General features: G+C 42.2%; 1 long non-coding RNA gene and 1 other non-coding gene across 2 annotated transcripts in view; both read left to right on the top strand.

Moving 5' to 3' along the window:
• Window positions 1-19,547, top strand: part of LOC116270041 — an 83,441-nt gene that overhangs the window by 40,970 nt on the left and 22,924 nt on the right. The window contains exons 3-4 of the long non-coding RNA XR_004177927.1: window positions 4,306-4,474; window positions 6,216-6,402. This is a non-coding gene — a long non-coding RNA (uncharacterized LOC116270041). The remainder of the gene's footprint in view (window positions 1-4,305; window positions 4,475-6,215; window positions 6,403-19,547) is intronic.
• TRNAR-UCU lies at window positions 6,449-6,522 on the top strand. Its single transcript has one exon. It is a non-coding gene; the product is annotated as a tRNA-Arg (tRNA).

Raw genomic sequence — 19,547 nt, 5'->3', positions numbered from 1 at the left:
ACCTTTGACCCCACTCTGTGACCCTTTTCAAGGCTGGCTGGCCATCCTATCCTATGCTTAGGGCACTGTTGAATGGTTGCAAAGACTGGGAAGAAAGTTAGGGGGAAAGGTCTCAGAATTTCGCTTCCTGGAACAGATTGTAATGAAGGCAGCCAGTGCCTCTTAGCAGACACCTTCTGTTGAGGCCTCCCTGGAGAGGTCACAGAAGTCAGGACACTGTATGGTAGCTCACCCTAGTCCCACCTCTTACAAGCTGAGTAACTTTGGGCAAGCCACCTGTCTTTGATCAAGGTTCTTCTTTTGTAAAAGAAAAATAATGATGATCACTCTTTCAATGATCTAGGAAAGTTCTGATGATAAAATGAGACAATTCAAAATATCTTTATTATCATTATTACTACCATTGATACTGTTTCTTAGAATCATAGGTAGCATGAGAAGGGCTTGCAAATTCAGTTCTTACCTTCTAAAGGGGAGAAACTGAAGGAGATGAGCTGGCCGACTCAAGGTGAAATGCTTCCGCTGGACCCTGTCTTCCGTGTGGGGACTTGATGTTCTTCAGGGACAGATTTGAAAAGAGCTGCTCCTGCTGTATAAGGATGAACTACGTACAGACCCTACTGTAATTTGTCAGACATAAGGTTCTTGTGTAAGGACAAGTTTAGTCTCTAGGATTGAAACTTTCATGGTCACGCTCTTTGGTTTAGTTAAACTGATGGACTGTGAAAGATGAACACCTTTCTTCTCTTGCCATTGCCAAGAAGTCTGCCTTACTATGTAACCCTCAAGGCTTTTTCCAGGCTGAATGCGAAGTGGGGCTGAGGTAGGGGACAGATAGCAAAAGCCTAATTTACTCATAATATTAGGCAAAAAACAATGTTCTTGAATCCCTTGACCTACAATCATAGAATCCTTGACCCTTTAAGGATCCCTCTTCTAATCCTTTGGCCTCTGGCCTAGGATATCTGGCCGTTTAAGGATTGGGGCCCCATAGCGGCTAAAGATTAAAAGCCCAGTTGTCAGCCCATTCCCATGGCAACTCAGTGCCATGGGGATTAGCAGGGCCCTATTCAGGGCCTCCCAGTTTTAAAACCAGTGGCGCACACAGTCCCAGGCAAAGAAGTGAAACAAATACAGGTGTGTTGTAGAGTCAGGCAGAACCCAGAATGTCTGGAGATGAATTTAGGGAAGAAGGAAGGACCAGCAAGTTCTGGGTAAGCCTCAGGAATCTGGTACTGTATGGATGCGGTGGAAGGAGATTCAGAAGGACAGGTACTACAAGTTGAAGATTTAAGGAGATGAGACAAAGACTAAGAGGATGGTGGGCAAGTAAAGTGGTCTGACGAATGAAATCTGGAGGAAAGTAAAAGAAGGCCTGAGGATGCAGGGCTGACAATAACAAAGACTCTGGGTCCAAGCAATAGATTTTAATGATAGAGGAATTTGGAGGCCTGGGAAACTCAGAGTGCCTTGAGGATGATAGCTAAGGGGAGCAGAGACAGAGAAGAGCAGTGGGCTGAATATAGGGAAGACTGGGAACAATGAGTTTGGCCAATGTGTTTGGAGTAGATGGATCCTAGGGCAGATGAGAACAGATGGTGACATGGCCAATAAACCGAGCATTATAGAGATTACACGGTAAAGAATTAGGGAATGCCAGTTGCAGAAAATGGGGAAAGTGAAATGGACAGAAATGAGGAAAGGTGTGGACAGAGGTGAGAAGAACATTTTAAAGCAGGAAATGACTAAGGGTTATATACCCCAAGGAAGAAGGAGACATTGATGGGGATGTCAAGAAGAAAATGTAAGAAGACAGGACTGGGGATCTACACAAGCAGGTGATGGCTTGGGGTTAGACGGTCCTGATTCTAAAGAGGATAAAGGAGAGTGAACTAGAAAGCGCAAGGAATCACCTTATTTTGGGGGTTTGGGTGAAGCAGAAAGTTTTCCCCAAACTTCCCAGAAAGATCTGATGGGACACGACAACTTACTGCCCTCGCATTTGTTGAACACTACTAGATTCCTCATCCTTCTTGACCAAAGAGATACTTCATGTCCTTAGAGACACACTCTCTAGAATTCTTTTTTTTTTGAGATGGTGTCTCACTCTGTCACCAGGTTGGAGTGCAGTGGCGTGATCTCGGCTCCCTGCAACCTCCGCTTCCCGGGTTCAAGAGATTCTCCTGCCTCCACCTCCCGAGTAGCTGGGACTACAGGCACACACTACCATGCCCAGCTAATTTTTGTATTTGCAGAAGAGACGGGGTTTCACCATGTTGGCCAAGATAGTCTCAATCTCTTGACCTTGTGATCCTCCCACCTTGGCCTCCCCAGATGCTGGGATTACAGGCATGAGCCAGGATGCCTGGCCTCTGTAACTCTTTAAATGGCTTCCTGGAGAATCTGTCAGTGGTGGGTGAGAGGCAATAAGGAAAGGGAGATTGTATCTCCAGATTTCTCAGCATTTCTCAGACTCCCTTAGGGAGCTGACCTCTGTATGGACTCTCTTGTGAGCTTGACTAGCCCTGGAGGTCTAGCCCATTGTTAAGATAGATTGGTTCTGGGTCTACTTTTGGAAAGGCTTGAGAGGCCTCAATAGCTCAGTTTGACTGGGCTATACCCGAATGGTTTCTGAAAGTTGGATGGGATGATGAAAGGATAATTTGCTCTGTATTTGTCTTTCCTTGGCTAGATTCTCAGGCTCAATTGTTACCTGGATTATCTAATTTCTTCCCTCTTCAAGTGTGAGAAAGGGGACTGAGGAGGAAAGGAACAATCTGCAGTCAGGCTCACAGGCTAGGAGGGAGGAAAAATAGACTTGGGAACCTAAATGCTTCATTATGATGGGTCAGAAAATGCATAATAGGAATGGAGAAATGAATATGGGGCAGGACCTCATGAAGATGAAGTGTCTGGAAAAGGACTCAAGGGCTTTTGCATTGTAGATATGTATGTCCATTTTACCCTTCCTTAAGGGTTGGGAGTTATGAACTGAACATCTGCACAGTAGGTCTCATTCTATAGGCCTGACATTGCAAAGCACCTTTTCCAGCCTTCCTGGAAGGTACTCACAGTAGGAAAGACCTGGGCTGACTCCTTGGGGGTGAGATAGTAAGAGGGAGCTGATAGCAGGTAGGAACATGGGAAGATGGTATATGGTAACACTTCCAGAAGTTGTGCTCACAATAGATGTGGATTAATAAGGTTTACGGCATCATAGGGCCTGGGAGATGAAAGTATAGTATGTAAGGGCTGTGTTATCTAAATGACAAATTCACTGTCTTACTCCATGTAATAGCCTTTAGAATTTAAAATACGGACTAGTTGATGTAGGAACATTTAGAGAAGCTGTAAGTAAGACCACAGTAGGATGTAGGATTTAATTGGACCAAAGGGAAAATTTGGAGGGCATTTATCATATGTATCCCAGCAACACCTTGTGAATGAAAGAGTGTATGAGCATCACTAGTTTGTCTGTAGGGTCGCAGAGTGGTATTCAATTAGAGGTATGAGTAATATTTGAGTCACAGATCTTTGGAGAATTAAATCAGTACAGATTTTTTTTTTTTTTTTTGGAAGGTGAATGTACTTTTCTTCCAGAGAGTTTACGTAAACATGAATGACATACAGCTAGTTTAAAAGAAGAAAAAGATGTACTAGCTTCAATCATTTTGAGTGACATGACTTCACCTTTCCTGCCCTTTAAAACTATAGATTTATTTGATTGTTTGCCTTCTTATTTTAAATTAAAACCTAGTTTAAGACATTATTGACACTATCAAGAGGCTCTGTCTGTTTTATGGATGATGAAGCAAAATGCGATGTCAGAGAGACATCTCTTACTTGAAAAAAGTCCTCAAAGTCCAGAGTACTTTTGTTGATGTACATTATAAGTATAAGGGGAGCTGGAGAGACTTGGTGATGGGCATTTTTTTGCTGGAATGAAGAGATTTCTGTGGGGTGGTGAGAGGAAGATGAAGGAAGGGTATTCAAAGGGAAAGAAGCAACCCAGTCAATAGAGTTGAGAATTAACTCATGGAATAGAGGAAAAAAAGGGGACAAACACTCTGCTTTATGAAATCTCAGCTGATCTTTATCAGTAGCATACAGGTTAGTGCCCCTAGTTTATAATGAGGAAATGGAAGATCAGAGTTAAGGAATTTTCTCAGAGTCTAAACCAACTAAGTTATACAACTTCCTATGAAGATGGATCTTTCTGCTCCCAGAGTTATAGCCTTTGTATGGACTTGCAAATTGGTATTTTATTTGGTGAGTAATAAGTTGATTCCTTCTTTTCTCCCATAGATGTTTCAGGGTCATTCCTGCGTTGGAATTTGCCTATGGGATTCTTGAGAGTAGAACCATGCCATGATGTATCTCTCCATCATTGTATTCCCAGCACCAAGTGGGAACATTGCAGACAATGAATGAAGCTCCTGGAGGGAGTTGGAGAGCTGGGACAACACATGATCTTGTAAGAAGCAGTGATACTTTGGACGTCACTCAGGGGGCTGATAGATTTCTGGGATATAGGACAATATCTTTATGAAGAGCAGAGTGTGTGTGTGTGTGTGTGTGTGTGTGTGTGTATCTTGAGAGTCTAGTTTTTCCTTTCCCTTACATTGGAATGGTTCATTGCTAGCCTGTGCTGTTAAGCTTCCCTTTACAATCATATAGACCCCTTGACTAACTCTTTCATCAGCACCTTGTGACTAGCCACTCAGAGTAATACAATCTCTGGATAGAAAGGTCTATTCTGTGCCTTCTTGTTTCAAGTCTATAATAGACACAATTAGTCACACTTTTCTGAGCTCCCATCTCTGGGTCGTAGATGGAAGGCAAGCCTGGTTGGAGTAGCTGCTTTCTCCCATGTGTTAGAAAGAGTCTTTTGCTTATATTCCTGATCTGACTGAATTGCTTTGGTTGTGTTCTCTACCATGTCTCATTCCTGGGGCTATATGAATGGGTGGGGAAGTGGGAGATGCTGTAATTGTAGTCTTAGAGTCAGAAAGCCCTTAAGGGTTTTCTAATCTAATCATTTCATTTAGTCATATTGTTTCTTTACTTGGCCATCACCTGGCCTCACAGGTTAGAAATAACTATATTGTATGATTGGAGTTGGCTGGCAATGTCCAGAACTGGGGGCCATGGAGACACACAGTGAGGGAGGAGGGATATCTGAGTTGGCTCCCTGCTTTTATTGTAACCTTTTGATGGGGAGTGGGGTGGTGAACACAATTAGTCTTTAAATCAATGCATTGTCATCAGGAACCAAGAATCCAATTATTCCCATGTGTCTGGGAACCAAATAGGAGAAAATGAGCTGAAGTGAGGTAAGAAGGATTTAGATTAGACATTCAGAAGAATGGGCTCAGTGGAAATTATAAACAACAGTGATTATGGAATTGTCTTCTCTGAGAGGCTTCTAAAAATAGAAATCATTTTCTTGGATCTGAGCTGGGTATATGGTTATGGAGGGTTAGTCACTTTGATTGTACTAGGATACTTGTAGCAAGCACAGGTAGCTGAGAAATCCTTGTCCTTCAAAGTAGGTAGCCCTGGAGAGAAAGGCTGTCAGAGACTTGGGGCTGAGGAAGGTGGGGGAAAGAGATACAGGTATTTATGGAGGGCTATTTGAGGACATCTATTTCATCAGAGATCTGCCACTCTCACCCTCCAACCCTATATGTACAGACACTCTCCCTCCCTCTCTCTCATACACACACTCTCTCACACACACATATATGTTCACACATCCTTACACACTGAACACACACACTGAACACTGTTTTTTCTTCACTCCCATTCTTAATTCTAGTGAAGATGCTGAAGGAACATCAGACTCCCGGTACCTCTTGCCTGGGCTTGACAGATACAGTTCTTATTGCTGAGAACCAGACCAGTCTCTTAGAACTCAGCTGCCATTCTCTGCTGCCGTTGTTCACAGTGTTCCTTTACAGAAGCAGCTCCTTTGTCTCTGGGATCGAGGGTTTTCCTGAATCCCCAAGCGTTGCCCAGCCCCTGTCTGAGAATAGCTGGACTGGGATGAAACCACAGTGAGCGAGTGGGGGTGGAGGTAGAGATGGCTTCTGCGTTTTCTGCAGGGTTGGGTGCACTCTGCTTAATTAGCATGAGAATCGAGAGATTTTCGTATCATCCCTAAGGGATGGAGAGGAAAGGAGAGCAAAGGCTCTAGTTCTGTCCTATTCCATCAGGGATTCTGAGTCTGGTAAATTGACTGCTGTCACATTCCTCCAATCCTCTGGGGACCATCAGACCCACAGTATTGAGAAAAGCTTTGATGAAGCCGGCTGGTGGATCTCCACTCCAGATTTTCCAGCTGTCCCTGTCCCCCCCACCGCTCAGAGAGCAGGATGCTGAGATGGCTCGGTGATGCAGAAGGTATGTGCTTTTTCAGTTCTGGTGCTGATGCTGTGTGTGTGGTGAGGTCTCTGTGGCGCAATGGACGAGCGCGCTGGACTTCTAATCCAGAGGTTCCGGGTTCGAGTCCCGGCAGAGATGGTCACCTGGCAGGTGCCTCTTTTATTTTGAATACTGTCATGCTAGGTTGATAATTATATTTATTCCTCCCTGGAGGCTATAGAGAGAAAGGAAACCCTTTTCCTTGAGAATCCTGGACCTTCTCTCCTTTTCTGTCCCCTCATTCTTCATTCTTTCTGTATTCCTCTCTTATGGATTTTCATTGTCTAGTAGAGGCTCAGATGTCTGCTGCGTCTCTCTGCTCAGCCCGACTGACACAGCATTTGAATCCTTTACTTCACGGTTAGATAATTGGCACATAGTGACCAAGACGCAAAGTCACAGGTTTTGGAACTAATATGGTTCTCTCTTTTGACCTCTGAGACCACAAAAGGGCAGATTGTCCCATATGTCAGTGAGGATATGTCCAACTGTCCTCTGAGGTGATACCTTCTTTGACCAAAGGGTTATCATTTGGTGGATCAGGAGGTAGACGGGGTCGTGCAGAGGATAATTTCTTGCACTGTCTGTCAGCTATACTTTTTCATTCCTGGGGCTTTTTGTGCTCAAGCTCATCACTCACTTCCTGATCTATCAGGTGAAATGTAATCATTGCTCTTTGTCTCAGTGGAATAAACCACAGAGCAACACACTAATTACCAGCAGCAAGCTGGATGAGCTTGTCCTCAGAAACTCGAAGGTTTCATACTTAAATGCTCTTTACTGTGAAAAGTTTGTACCCCTTTTTGTTCGTAGGACAAACTTCAAGTGTTGTATCTGAATGTTATTTCCATAATTTCTGATTTTCAAAAAGCCATGTTCTCACCTCCTGTCTCCTCCCACATTCACTTCTGCTGTCTCCTTGTCTTGTCTAAAGGGCCACGTTTAGCCAGATTGGAGCTTGGTCAGATTGTGATGTAGCTTGGGTTTCTATTTTGGGCTGGTCTGGCTCTCTCCCTTGCATGTTGCTACCTCTAGCTTATTAGCTAGAGGGAGCTGCCCCTGCCAGGAACCGACCTCCACCTCAGGTGAACCCAGGAAACCTGAGAAGATATGTTCCCAGGACTGCTGGGGAGACTCAGCATCTCTCCCATGCGGGACTCTGGACGAGTGACCAGAGGACACAGCTGTGCACTTGCACTGTAAGGAAGCTGAGGTAGGGGGAGGCAGGAAAGTCCACATAGAAGTTTAAAGCAGCCATGCCAGAAGGTAGGGGGAATTGATGGAGTAGACAGGAGGACCCTGGAGGGAGATAAATGCTTTCTGCTTCCATGTGTGCATGTTTATAGCAAATGGAAACTTTTGAAGTTCTCTTGAAGTAGTATGGTACTTTAAAGACTTGAAATTCTTGTAGTAAGAGCTAACATGGCTTCACATTTCTGGGTTACCTTGGAGGAAGGCCAATTCAGATGTTATCTATCTCCCACCAGTCCCATAGATACGCCCTTTGGAGGACATGGTGTGGACCAGAAGTTCCTGGGCATTCTTTCCTGGAGCCTTTCGTTTATTGTTAACTCAGCCTATCTTAGATATTTTTGCTTTAAGCCCTGGCCTGAAAGGAAAAATTAGCATGTGGTAGTGGGGGCGGGGTGGGGAAGGGGAAGGTAAAGGGAGTTCAGGAAAGGAGTATGTCACTTTTTTCCACCATAATCTATAATACTGCATACATCTTCCTGATTTCTCCCTGTATCATAGCATGGTAATGGAGGTGCTTAACCATGAGAATTCTGAGAGGGTAGGGATATTATTTCTGTATCACTGTTAAAATTCGGGGTGAGGGTGGAGGTTCGTTCTGGCCCACTCTATGATTTGCTCATTTCTAGAGTCTTTCTGGAAATAATGATCAGACTTCATGGAACTGTGAGGGCTGGGGATGAGGTGGGAACAGGGTGGGTATGTGTGCCAAATAGACATTGCGTTGGAATTTGTTTAAATGTTTGATCAGAGTGTGATAGAGCCAGCTCTTTCTGTGAAGCTCTGTACCTGTGAGAATTAAAATCCACGGATGATTCCCCAAGCCTGATTCTATCCTGTCGTTTCTATTCCCTATCTTGGAGTCAGAGGACCTTGGTACAAGAAGCAGTTTTGCCAAGTTGCTGAACATCTGCACTTTAATTTGCTTTTGTATTAAAAACAGAGTATATTATCTTTCCTACAAGTGTAAAAATGGACGAAAAAGTTTGTTGTGCAGCACTGTACAAATATAGAGGCTATGTTAGTTTTCAAGTTGCTTTTGTCTTTCTCCCAAGCATATGAGGAGGGTACCTGGACACAAAGTGGGGAAAGGAAAGGGTCTGAATACTCAGCCGCTGCCTGGAACATCCAGGGTGGCTGTGTGTCATCAGCAGGGGCTGATGCCGCCCTGTGCTACCCTAAGAAAGAGGACTGATGGGACTTTTTTAGCTGGCAGGATCCTTCAGAGGCATGTGGTCCCTCTGTGCCCTAGATAGGAGACTTTATCTCAGCCAGGTAGGTAGAGGGTCCTCCTGGCTACCCCACTCAAGGGAACTAGAAGCTTCTGCTTATTTAACTATTGCCTAACCTTCAACTCTCTTCATCTCTGAGGGTTGGTGTTTTGGAGACTTGAAGGATATCACCAGGACTTGGGAAAAGATTTTCCACGAGTAAAAATTCTTCTGTGTGATAACAATTTTCTTTTGAATACATAAGGGATATCTCCTAATTCATGAACATCATAATTACTGTATTTTAAAGATATTCAGAATATAAAATAGAAATGGGTGTGTTTTTTATAAAGTCACTTCACTGTAGGACTCAAATACTTCAGAGATGCTGTAGCTGATCATTAATTGCAAAGTATGTGGGCAGGATATGTGTTATTTATTATTGTATTATCAGTGCCTGAAATATGGTAGGCATTTGATGGATATATTTGAAAGAATTAATGCTGACTTCGATTGACTATAAATTATATAGATAGGAAAGAGAAAGAGATTACTCCTAGCTTCCAGGTAGCAGGAGCACAGGCAGTATCTTCATGCATTAATTCACTTATTTAACAAATACTCGTTAAGCACCCACTTCGTGCCACTTTCCACTATTCCAGGCACCAAAATAGTAGATTCCACCTCCTATGTATTCCCATGATGGCAACAAATGACAGACAGGTAAGTAAACATTATAATAGTGAATAGCATTTTAGGTAGTGCTATGTGCTATGGAGGAATTTAAAGGATGCTTGAGGGTGGAGAGTGGTGATGAATGATGGTTGTGGACGACCTCTCAGAGGAGGTGGCTTTTGAGTGAAGACCTGAGTGGAGTGAGGGAGGACAATGAGATTTAGGGGTGGGCATTTCAAACAGAGAAACGGCAAGAGCAGAGACTCTGATGTGGACACCAGCTGGATTGGAAAGCTGAAAGGTCAATGTGGTGGAGTGGAAGGAGTGATGGGAAGAGTTGGGATTAGAGTTTGATACAGGGCACATCATCTAGGACAGTGTTCTCAACCCTATCACATCCAACTCTGCCTTGTTAGGTCCATTATTTTTTCAATTCTCCTCTACTACCCTGCAGTGAAATTCATAGATAACATAACTTACCCATGCCTGTAATGAAAACAAATCAATATAATACCCTAATTGTAATGTAAGAGAGGAATAAAAGGTAATAAACTTATAATAAATAACATGTATTTTAGTATGTAAATGCCATACCAGCAGCCTTGCACCTATATGAAGAACCACCCTGAATGCAACAGCTATATGTGCAGACCGATGCAAGCATGCTGCACTGCTGACTTAAATCTCATGAGGGATGTCGTTCACCAGCAGTGTCATGGTTTTCCAGACTGGTGAACACTTTTGGATAAATTTTTGATCAAAACGGAGTAAGTCTTCTTGCAAAATGCATAGTACTTTGCATTCCTGGAAAATTTAGGAAGTTTTAAATCATGCAGAAAACTCTCCAACATAGAAAGACAAGTTAGACTCTAGGCTCAGATACCAACACATTTTTGTTTGTTTGTTTGTTCGAGATGGAGTTTTGCTTTGTCACCCAGGTTGGAGTGCAGTGGCGCGATCTCGGCTCACTGCCACCTCCGCCTCCTGGGTTCAAGCGATTCTCCTGCCTCAGCCTCCTGAGTAGCTGGGAGTACACATGCGCAACAACACGCTCAGCTAATTTTTGTATCTTTAGTAGAGACGGGGTTTCACCGTATTGTCCAGGCTGGTCTTGAACTCCTGAGATCAAATGATTCACTTGCCTTCGGCCTCCCAAAGTGCTGGGATTACAGGCATGAGCCATTGTACCCGGCCCCAGCACATAGGTTTTAATAGGTCATTCAGAAGTATACATCATGGGTCAATTCTTCGTTGTGAGAGATGCCCTTGCACATTCTGGGACTCATAAGTCCAGCATGCTCTACCTCTCTACAGCTAACCATGGCCCCCAGTCATTATAACAAAAAAAACTACTCCATCAAATTTTCAAACCACTTTTGAGGGGCAATTCCAGTGCCCCTGGCAATCACTGACATAAGGCTTGTCGGTGAGGCTTTTCTAAATGTTAGTGAGGACCATTGACGAGTTTGAGCGAAGGTTCTGGTTTCTGTGTTAAAAGGCAAATTTTATCTGTTGGTAGAGAACAGACAGAGATAGAATAGATAAGTAGAGAATAGAGTCACATATGTAGGCAGGTTTACAGCTCTGCTTGGCCCAAAGCCTTTAGAAGCAGCAAGCTGTGGCACTGTGGTTCCCAAGCGGTGGTGCTATACCACCGGAGGTGGAGGGTTTTATAACAGTCCACCTACAAAAGTGATTTATCATCTCTGGAGAGCTTACCTGACACAGATCACCTATTTTTAAACTAGTTATTTTTAGTTATTGTCATTACAATAGTTATTACCTAGTGGTAAACATGTTCATTTTGCTTATATTTAAAGCTGTAGCAAATAGACCTTATCCCCGAAAACATGATTGCAGTGTTTATGTCCTTAGTACTTGCTATAAATTATAATGGAACAGAATATCTTTAAACTATGTCCTCCTTGGAAGTTAGTTGGATCTTTTTGCTTTCATGGTGGTAATACTGTTCAGTGATGATTCTTTTGAGAGAATGAATGGTGAGAGATGGCATAGTATGATAAGGGAAGTTAACCATGAGCATAGTAGAAGCAGCAACTTCATGGTAATGACACAGATCTGAGTCCAAATCTGAGGTCTCCCTATTTACTTGTATAAATGTAGGCATGCGCTAAGTCTGTCTAAGTCTTTTGATTTTCTCATCCACTAAATGATCAAACTAATACCTAGAATTAAATAGGGTAAGCTGTAAAATTGTCGAGGTAGATACACAGGAGGTGCAAACACAAGTGCTAGCCTCCTTGTTTGTAGTTATTCTTTCTAAACCTTCAGATTGTTGGGATCAAGCTGGTTTCTTGGAGGCTGTGAGTGAGGACTTGAGAGATTTTAGCTGTGACCCATGTTTCTAACCACATTCTTCTTCAAGGGGAGTCCTAGTGGAAGTCAAGACATGCGTAATGTATTTTAAATAGTAGTTACCCTCCAAGAGCACGTTCTCCCCAAAGTGATCACTGTAGGAGCCCTAGATTTTTCTCTAGGGCAATGAGCAGAGAAGTCCTACAGCATCCTCAGGTTCTAGTCCCCTTGGAAAGGGTCATGTTAGGACTTCTCTGTGTGGGGCAATGCTGGGCTTTAAAGCCTGGGATGAGGGCGAGTGTGTCTATTTTGAGAAGGCAGGTTGGTGTCTACAGAGATGAAATTAGACTAAAACAAACACCTGGGGAGCTGGGAGGAGACAGGAGACCAGGGCTTGGCTGTTGTATTCCAGGCCAATTCTCTTTCTGGGTGAATTCCTTGCTGTGGACCTAGCTCAGTCCTGAATCTAAAGGGAGCATCTTCTGGCAATCACTAACAATTGCTGATAACTTGTCTTCCTTTGCTACATCTATAGACCACTTTTAGAGCAAGAAATAGTACCATCCAAAATTTCCGACTCTTTAGAACAAGTTATATTATTTTGAAGGAGCATGAAACTGTTAAAAGTTTTCTATTATGTATAAACTTCTAATGGTGCTTTTTAAGTTTTGTGCTTAAGCGTGTCTCTAATGGCTGAGGAGAGTGATGGCTTACTTCCAGATTCACATAAGCCAGGCCTAAAGTGGTCTATACTAAGCACAGCATTTCTCTGAAGTCATAGACTTTATGCTACATTCTAGATTTGGGGTTCTATTTCATTATATCTGCATTTTTAAAATACAAAAATAATAATCTGGCTCCAAATATTAGGGTAAAAGTGATGCCTGGCATGCCCCACATATGGGATCCTGGCATGCATAAGTTATAAAAGCACAGAACTATATTAATATTAAAAATGAGGTGTAGTCCCTGATTATCCACTCAGAGATGAAGGTAAAAGTAATCTAGAGACAGTTAAAGTAGAGGGAAAACCGACAGAGTTGAATGAATAATAATCATTAATTCATTTACTCATTCAACAAATGCTTGTAGTACCTGCTGTGTGCTAAGAACTGAATGAGGTACCATGATGAACAAATGAGACAGAGGTGATCACAGAAATACATGTAAAGCTGCAATGGTAAATAAAGGAGAGGTCCATGGAGCAAAGAAGGTCTGTGGCCAGGAGAGTTGACCTCTTCGGGAAGATCAAGGACAGCTTCCCCCAGGAAGTGTCTCTTGACTTGAATCTGAAAGATAAGGAAATAACTAGGCAAGGAATGAAGAAAAGGGCTTTCTATACAGAGACAGCATACATGAAGCTTTTGTAGAGGGAGGGAGAATGCCGTGCATGAAGGGCTTTTTTTTTTTTATTTTTATTTTTAGTTTTTTGAGACAGAGTCTTATCTTGTTGCGTAGGCTGGAGTGCAGTGGCACAATCTTGGCTCACTGCAACCTCCACCTCCCAGGCTCAAGCGATTCTCCTGCCTCAACCTCCCCAGTCAGTGGGATTACAGGCATCTGACACCACACCCAGCTAATTTTTGTATTTTTAGTAGAGACGGGTTTTCGCCTTGTTGGCCAGGCTGGTCTCGAACTCCTGACCTCAGGTTATCCATCTACCTCCACCTCCCAAAGTGCTGGGATTACAGGCGTGAGCTACCGCACTCAGCCCGATGAAGGACTGTAAAGTGAGTTTGGTTTGACAATAGAGAGTAAGGGAGAAGGCCGCATGAAGTGAAATTGGAGAGACAAGGCCCCATAGGGCCTTGTATTCCCTGTAAGGTTTTTTTTTCTCCTTATCTCCAAAACAATGGAAAACCACTGAAAGATTTTAAGCCAAAGAATAACATGATTGGATTTGCATTTTGGAAAGATTACTCCAGCTGCTGCTCAGAGGACAGAGTGGAAGGCTGCCAGGATAGATGCTGGAGCTAAATTAGAAGTTACCACCAGAGGTTGTTGTGAAAAGCAATATTAGCCGGGATTAAGGGGGTGATAATGATGCTGGTGGTGGTAATGGCAGATATAGAAGAAAAAAGGTTTCAGAAGTATTTACGAGCTAAAACATGCAGGATTTGTTGATGGATTAGAAATGGTAAAAGGGGGAAAGAGTTGACAAGAAAGACTCTAAGATTTCTGGTTTGCACACCATTCGCTAAGATCAGAAACACTTGAAGAAGGCCAGGTTTGGGGGAGAAAATGGTGAGTTCAGTTTGGAGCTTCTAATTTTGAGGTGCTTTTGAGATATAGAGAGGAGATGTCACACACGTATGAAGGTGAGAGTCAGGTCAGGTCTGAACTGCTGATTTAATTTTGGAAGTCATATGCATGTTGGTGGAATTTGATGCCAAGAATACAAATAAGATCACATAGGAAAAATTACAGGGTAAGAAGAGAAAGGGCCTAAGAATGAGCTAAGAGGAACTTCAGCGTTTAATAACAGAGTAAGAGGAGTCGGAGAAGTAGTGGTGAGAGGTAGAAGAAAAAGCAGAATATAATTTCTGAAGCCCAGGGAAGGAAGTATATAAGAAGAAACTTGTTTGAGTATCACATGCTGCTGAGAAGTCAAGAGTGATGATAACTAAAATGTATCCACTAGATTATGTGACATGGAAGTCAAGGGTGATAGCTGTTTTTGTTTCTCTGGAGTGTCAGGTAAAAAAAAGCAGATGGAGGGGGTTGCAGAGGGAGTGGGAGGTAAGGAAACAGAGAATGCATATAGGCAACTTTTAGAAGTGTGGGCATGAAGAGATGAAGAGAGGGTGGTGAGGAAGCTATGAGGAATCAAACAAAAATATCTTTTTTTCCCTTACTTTAAAACTTCATTGTGGTAACTCTCCAGCATAAATAAAATTAGAGAGAATAGCATTATGAATCCTCGTGTACCCACCACTCAGTTTCGACAGTGATAAATTTATGGCCAAACTTGTTGTATCTGTAGTTCCACACATCTTAATTGTTTTTTTTTTTTTTAGTGGGAGAGATTTGAGTTTCTATGAAAGCCATTGGGAAGGAAATCATTGAGTGAAAGAGAGAGAGAGAGAGAGAGAGAGAGAGAAAACAAGAACAAGAGCAAGTGCATAAATAGAAGCCGAGGTTTCTGGGAAGGTGATAGGGGATGCAGAGTGCCAGAGAAGGCATTAACAGTGGGTAGCTGGAGCACCAGCTCCTCCGTGACCATTGGAAGGAAAGAGGGTAGATGTTTAGATGAAGATTTTCATGTTGATATCTGGAAGATGAGGAAATTCCATCTGATGGCAGTGGCTATCCTTCTTCTGTTAAAGTAAGTAGCCATGTCTTGAACAGAAAATAACTGAGAAAAAGAGAAGGTGTTGGATGTTTGAAAACAGCACAGAAATTTGGATTAGTTACTGTGGAGAGTGAGAGGATGATAATGATACAGCAGAGAAGTGCGGAATGTATACTAGGCGGTGTTAAGGACCCATTTGGAGGTACTGGACTGGCTCTTATAAACAGATGCAATTCACATACATATATTAATAGGTGTCTAATTTGTATGTCCAGCTTGCTAATGTTTACCTTCATAATTTAGGGGTGTTACTGTATTCCCTGGTGAAGGAATGTGTCCACACGCATGTGTATGTGTGTGTTGTACAGAGGGTAAGAGCATATGGATTCCACAATCTACTGAGTGTATGGTCAGAATATATATATATATATATCAAAAGAGGTGATTTTAATTCTTAAAATGCACTTGTGTCTGAGTCTGTCATTTTTCACATTCATTGGTTCAGGGCGCCACCTGCTGGGAAGCTTGCTCAATGTCACCAGCGAGCTTTTCTAATGCAAACTCTAAATAATCTTTTTTCTTGGTAAAGTCAGTTTTTTTTTTTTTCCTTTGAGATGGAGTTTTGCTCTTGTTGTCCAGGCTGGAGTACAATGGCGCAATCTCTGCTGACTGCAGTCTCCGCTGACTGCAACCTCCACCTCCCAGGTTCAAGTGATTATCCTGCCTCAACCTCCTGAGTAGCTGGGATTACAGTTGCTGCCCACCACCACTCCCAGCTATTTTTTTTTTTTTTTTTGTATTTTTAGTAGAGATGGGGTTTCACCATGTTGGCCAGGCTGGTCTTGAACTCCTGACTTCAGGTGAACCACCCGCCTCGGCGTCCCAAAGTGCTGGGATTACAGGCGTGAGCCACCGTGATTGGCAAGTCAGTGATTTTGCACACAGCATTTGCCTCCATGAATTTTGAGTTTCATTTTTTCAGATACTATTTTACCTTCTGTATTTTGGGGTCAAAGCAGGAACATTAAAATGTGTTCTTTCCCAACTTGATTTTGGTCTTTTGGTGAAATACCATGTCTTGCCTGTTGAAATGCCTGTGTTGTCTGTAAATCTCATCCATGATCTACATATTCAAGAAGGGAAATAAAATTTCCGACTTTTATCTGAAATACCATTCATAAGAAATAGATTATTGGCTAAAAACGTTTAAAGTACAGATGATCCAACTGTGTGATCCAACTGTGCAGATTGAGCAGTATTACTGAACACTCTCTAAAATGTGGATTTTGTTTTCCACCCACTTTCTATCCCAAATTATTTTCCTCTAGGTTATCTAACTGAAATGTGTATTCCTTCATAGTTTCCAAGCTGGTCCCTAAGGAAACTAGTCTGCTACAAATTATTTTTTTAAAATAGTCTTGTCTTAACCTGAGTATAGTATCCCTTAAAACTTTTCCTCTAAGATCCTTGCATCACACTACTAAAATGCTCCCAATTTCCAGATTTTCATTAAATAATTTCTTGCCTTCAAATATACTGTATGACAGAGTTCAGAGATAAATTATTCTAACTATTTCTTCTCCTGTAATGTAATTCAGTCAATAACTCTTAACTATGATCATTATATATGTATACACATACATATGTGTACATATACATATATATGCACAAATTCAGTCATGATGCACATAGAATTCAGAGAAACATAGTATAAAGTATACCGAATAATTCCCCAAGGAAAACAGCATTTGTTCATCTACTCATGCAGTCTTTATGAAGTGCCTGCCGTGGATCTGCAACTTTGAGAGGCACTGGAGATGCATTGGGAATAAGACAGGCATGGTTCTGGTTCTTACACACTTGCTCTGCAGTGTGGAAGACAGACACTGATTAGGTCATCCCAACACATTATAGAGGGTCACTCTTAAGGGATGTACAGAGAACACCATGGGACATCTGAAAGCTGGAGCATCATCAGGACTTCCTGGAAGAAGCGACATTAAGCTATGAAGGAAGGAGAGAACAAAAACACTCCAGGCAGTCTATGAGACTGACGTCTAATGCCGAGAGCCAGATTGTGGAGGAACTGGTAAACCTTCTTAAAGAGTTTGGATTTTATCCTAAGAGGAAATACCAACCAATGACAGATTTGAAGAGTGTGTGTGTGTGTGTGTGTGTGTGTGTGTGTGTGTGGTGACCAGGCTTAGATTTATAGTTTGGAATACAGTTTGAAAAGATTATTCCAGATGAATTTGGAGAAAGACTGAAGGGAAGCTAGGTTGGAGACAGTTTAAGGGTATATGTGATATGGTGTTGGCTTGTATTAGAGAAGTGGAGAGAAAGAGAGAGAAGAGGATGAATCTGAGGGTCATTTAAGATATCAAATGGATAAGACTCGGTGGAAATCAGCTGTAAGAGGTAAAGGAAAAAGGAGAGTCCAGGATGATTCCTGGCTTGAGCAAATGAGTGAATTGAAGTGCCTTTTAATGAGAAAGGGGATAGGTAGAGGAAGTAGATTCTCAGAAAGGCCAGGGAAGATGAGTATTTCCACTAGATATGTTGAATTTGAGGTGTCAAATATGTAGCAGTAGATATGTCTAGTGGGCAGCTAGATATATGAGCCTGGAACTGTGAAGAGAAATCTAGGCCAGAGATACAAGTTAGGAATGATCAGTCTGTTGTGAGTAAATTGATGTCTTGGGAGTGGTCAATATCTCATAGAAGGTAAAATGAGAAAAGAAGAATGGCTAAGAAGGAGCCCCGAGGAACCCATCGTTTAAGGAATCATTAGAGGAGGTAGAAGTGAGCAAATGAGACTGGCCAGATAGACAGGAAGAAAACTAGGAGGGCTGGGGCCAGAATCAATGAAAAGAAGCTTTTAAAAAAGAGTGTATGAGCCACACTGTCAAATGTTGCTGATAAGGGCTGATGTTTCCTTTAGGATTTGGTAATACATGGGTTGTCAAGGGAAGTTTCAGTGGAGTGATAGAAGTAGATTTTAGTGGGTTCCCCAGTGAGTGAGAAGTGAGGAAGGAGAAGCAAGGAGTGTATATAATTAAAACATTTGTTGTGAAATGGAGTTAGTGGGTGGGATGGGAGCTGGAGGGAGGAGTGTGGTTTAGGGAGTGGTGATGTTTGTTTGTTTTTGTTTGTTGGATAGGGAATGGTCATGAATGTTTAAATGCTCATGGAAGTTATCTCATAAAAAAAGGTTGAAGGAACGAGAGAGAGGAATAATCAATAGATAGTTTAGTCCTTGAGGAGGCAGCCAGAGATGATAATAGTAATAAAAGTTCTTCCCTTCTTATTCAGTAACAGTTCTGAGAGCATGATTCCATGTAATTCCTACACAGCCTCTCCTAGAGAGGTACTTTTTATTTTTATCCTGTTTTTTTGAGATAAGGAAACTGAGGCATAGAATGGTACTGTGAGTAACCAACATCACATAGTAAGTGGTGGAGACAGGATCAACACTCAAGCAATCTAGCTTGAGACTTGCACCATTAACCACAATGTTTTATTGTGGGGTCCACAGCCTAGCTGAAGACTTAAATAGGAACTATCCACCCTTGCTACAGTAACTGAAGAGAAGGCAGATGGAGCAGGTACAAATGCAGGTGTCAGCTTAGTTAGCATCGTGAATTTCCTGGAGATGCCATAACAAATTTCCCCAAACTGGGTGCCTCAGAAATAACAGAGATTTATTCTGTCAATGTTTTAGAGTTCAGAAGTCCAAAATCAAGGTCAAGGTGTAAGCAGATTTTCACTCCTCTGAACAGGTTTCTCATCTTGGGGCTGCATACTTCCAAACTTTGCCTCTGTCTTTACCTGGCCATCTTTTCTGTGTCTCAGATCTCTCTCTGCATTTCTCTGTAAGAATGCCTGCCATTGGATTCCAGGCCCACCCTAAATCAACAATGATCTCATCTCAAGATCCTTACATTAATTACATCTGCAAGATGCTTTTTACAAATGAGGTCACATTGACAGGTTTTAAATGTTAAAACCTGGGCATGTCTTTTTGCGGTCCACTATTCAGCCCACTGCAGTTAGGAGATTGGATGAGTTTCTGACAAGTGGACTCGATAATTTCTATGAGGTAAGAATATGGGTAATTTTCTGAGAATGTGCCCCAATGTAGAGGGATCAAACATATAAGGGGAGTGAAGAAATCCTGAAGTATCATTATTGAAATCTGAAGAGTGAGCTGACTAGAAAATGTAGTTTGTGGAGCAATGTGGAGAACCAGATGAAGTTTATTATCATGAATTTGTAGTTGTATGATCTTATCTAGCAGTGATTAGCAGCCCAGGTGCAAACACTGAGGAAGCTGAGAGTTCAAGTGTCTAGAACCTGGGAAGAGGGGGTGTGGGAGAGAA

Source organism: Papio anubis, chromosome 1 (genome assembly GCF_008728515.1).
Source record: "Papio anubis isolate 15944 chromosome 1, Panubis1.0, whole genome shotgun sequence".
In the NCBI taxonomy this organism is placed as follows: Eukaryota; Metazoa; Chordata; class Mammalia; order Primates; family Cercopithecidae; genus Papio; species Papio anubis.
This window is presented reverse-complemented; position numbering and strand designations above follow the sequence as displayed.